Here is a 3,520-nt window from a genome sequence, read left to right as displayed (position 1 = left end):
TCATATATGAGGTCCTGTTTTGATCTAAAATAAACCTTATTTATGAATGTTGCATGAAAAATAAACACAACATTCCTCTGCAAAATGTCTGTAATAAACCTACACACATCACACGTTAATACGTAAATTAAAGAGAAACAGTATTTAAAGCAATCTGTTGAAGAAATATTCAAGGTCATCAGGGCAAGCCTTTGTAAAACAGAGCTGGCTATCAGGGAGCCCCCGCTGAAAGGCTGAAAGGCAAGAGACAACTTTGCCCATGCCTTAAAAAGTCTTTGGAGGTTAGCGCTAAAAAACTAGCTCTTACCCTGGCAATGGGTTCACCTTCACTATAAGGTCAGATGTCTGCAAGGCCATGGAATAGTATCAGTGGGAACTGGGGAGGAGAATGGAAGAACTTCAGAAATTGGGCACCAAAGTTCACCAACATTTCCTGGCTATGCTTCTCATAGTGTGGAACAATCAGGCATAACATACCGGTAAGTGGAGGATGTTGATGCCTAAATCAAGCCCATCAAAAGAGCTGATCAGTGAGAGCTATTCCTCATGCATATAGGCACAACTATCTGCTCTGCTGTGTTGGATTGCCTCCAGCTGCTTCTGGGACTGAGAGAGATCGGACACGCTCTCTACATCATTGAACCAAAAATTCTCCAATGGCTTGTTGGCTTGCCTCCTGTTTTCTGAAGTCTCAAAAACACAAAAGTCTTCTTGCAACTCTTCTGGTGCTGCTGGACTCTGATTTGATTCGATTCAATATAAATATATAAAGCTCAGCATATGCCTGTAGGGGTCTTGGTGCTGCCATCTGCCTCCAGGCTGAAAACTGCCTCCAGTCTAAAATTAGATGGGAAGAGTAAATAGCCAAGTTTTGAGATGTTTTTTTTTTAATTTGGCGATTTGTCTGACTTTTCAAATGCCACAGCATTTGATTCCAGAGAAGGGGGGTAGCATAGGAGAAGTTTCTCCTATCCCAAGAGGCTTTATGAATTCTTGAAACTAACAATTTTTTGGCTGGATGGAATAGTCTGTCATGAGACCCGGAAGTACTGACAAATGTCATCTATTAAATAAAAGATCAACAACGGACATTAGGCTGAAATTTTCAGACTGTTCGTCAAGGATAAAATGAGCCAGGGGGACACAAACTCCGCAGCAGTCCTGCAGCCTGGTGCCGAGATTTTTCGAGATGACAGATGGATGTCTCAGAACCTCTGGTTTGTCCTGGATTGCAAAGACAAAGAGCCTGAAATTGTATTTGCTGGTGATTCCATGGTGCAAGTGCTTCAGCAGTATGAGCTATGGAGGGAGCTCTCCTCTCCCCTTCATGCCCTGGGCTTCGGCATCGGGGGAGATAGGACAGAGCATTTGCTTTGGAGGCTGTAAAATGGGGAACTTGAGAACATCAAGCCTAAGGTTATTGTTGTCTGGATCAGGACAAACCATATTGAGAACACAGCGAAGGAAGTGGTTGGTGGCATTGAAACCATTGTGAAGCTCATTAACCGGTTACAGCCGCAAGCTAAGATTATTGTTATGGGTCTGCAGCCACGAGGTGAGAAGCCCAACCAACTGCTGCAAAAGAATGCAAAGGTGAAAATGAAACACAGAGTGGCTCTTCCTAAACTCCCCAGGGTGCAGTTATGGATGTGGATGTAGGCTTTGTGCACTCAGACGGAACTATCTCATGCCATGATTTGTTCGTCTTCCTGCACTTGACGTCCACGGCTACACTAAAGCCTGTAAACCTCTCCATGAACTGATCATGCAGCTAGTGGAGGAAACACCCGAAGAAAAACCGACCACTCTGGCTTGACATGCTTCTCCTATTTAATCATTCTTTATTTCATTATTGATAAGTTTCATTCCGAGAAACCGTACCAAGGACTGTTTCTTTCCCAAATTTATGCCGGCTGCATGGATAACGGTACAAAAGGGGGTGGTGATGGACGAAGCATCTGAACCAATGAAACACTCACACCCAGTCAACAGATCTGGGTTTAATCCATCACCATTATTTAGCCCACTCTGCCACCCCAGTTCAGACATGGCCATATGCAAATCAGTCTGACCTTGTGCCTCATGGGAACAGTCCAGCCCGGACTGCCAAGCCATGCCTTCCCTGGACCGGACACAAGCTTCCTAGGACCGGTTTCTGGCATTTCAGCCGTCTTCAGCCAGGCTTGCTTGAATCGAGTGGCAAAGTGAGCAAGGGACTCACGTCTGAGCATGCCCTGCCAACTTATGGCAAACAAAGCGGTACAAAAGGGGGTGGTGATGGACGGAGCATCTAAACCAATCAAACACTCACACCCAGTCAACAGATCTGGGTTTAATCCATCACCATTCCGTAGCCCACTCTGCCACCCCAGTTCAGACATGGCCACATGCAAATCATTCTGACCCTGTGCCTCATGGGAACAGTCCAGCCCGGACTGCCAAGCCATGCCTTCCCTGGACCGGACACAAGTTTCCTAGGACCGGTTTCTGGCATTTCAGCCGTCTTCAGCCAGGCTTGCTTGAATCGAGTGGCAAAGTGAGCAAGGGACTCACGTCTGAGCATGCCCTGCCAACTTATGGCAAACAAAGCGGTACAAAAGGGGGTGGTGATGGACGGAGCATCTAAACCAATCAAACACTCACACCCAGTCAACAGATCTGGGTTTAATCCATCACCATTCCGTAGCCCACTCTGCCACCCCAGTTCAGACATGGCCACATGCAAATCATTCTGACCCTGTGCCTCATGGGAACAGTCCAGCCCGAACCGCAAAGCCATGCCTTCCCTGGACCGGAACCAAGCTTCCTAGGACCGGTTTCTGGCATTTCAGCTGTCTTCAGCCAGGCTTGCTTGAATCCAGTGGCAAAGTGAGCAAGAGACTCACGTCTGAGCATACCCTGCCAACTTATGGCAAGCAAAGCGGTACAAAAGGGGGTGGTGATGGACGGAGCATCTGAACCAATCAAACACTCACACCCAGTCAACAGATATGGGTTTAATCCATCACTGTTCTTTAGCCCACTCTGCCACCCCAGTTCAGACATGGCCATATGCAAATCAGTCTGACCCTGTGCCTCATGGGAACAGTCCAGCCCGAACTGCCAAGCAATGCCTTCCCTGGACCGGAAACAAGCTTCCTAGGATCAGTTTCTGGCATTTCAGACGTCTTCAGCCAGGCTTTCTTGAATCCAGTGGCAAAGTGAGCAAGGGACTCACGTCTGAGCATACCCTGTCAACTTATGGTGAACAAAGCGGTACAAAAGGGGGTGGTGATGGACGGAGCATCTGAACCAATCAAACACTCACACCCAGTCAACAGATCTGGGTTTAATCCATCACCGTTCTTTAGCCCACTCTGCCACCCCAGTTCAGACATGGCCATATGCAAATCAGTCTGACCCTGTGCCTCATGGGAACAGTCCAGCCGAACTGCCAAGCCATGCCTTCCCTGGACCGGAAACAAGCTTCCTAGGACCGGTTTCTGGCATTTCAGCCGTCTTCAACCACCCCCTTTTGTAC

The 3,520-nt window shown here is 47.7% G+C and overlaps 1 pseudogene; it reads left to right on the top strand.

Moving 5' to 3' along the window:
• Positions 1-1,128: 1,128 nt before the first annotated feature.
• Positions 1,129-1,816, top strand: LOC144771710 (platelet-activating factor acetylhydrolase IB subunit alpha2 pseudogene; annotated as a pseudogene).
• The last annotated feature ends 1,704 nt before the right edge of the window (positions 1,817-3,520 follow it).

This window comes from Lissotriton helveticus, chromosome 8, assembly GCF_964261635.1.
Source record: "Lissotriton helveticus chromosome 8, aLisHel1.1, whole genome shotgun sequence".
NCBI classification, from domain to species: domain Eukaryota; kingdom Metazoa; phylum Chordata; class Amphibia; order Caudata; family Salamandridae; genus Lissotriton; species Lissotriton helveticus.
This window is presented reverse-complemented; position numbering and strand designations above follow the sequence as displayed.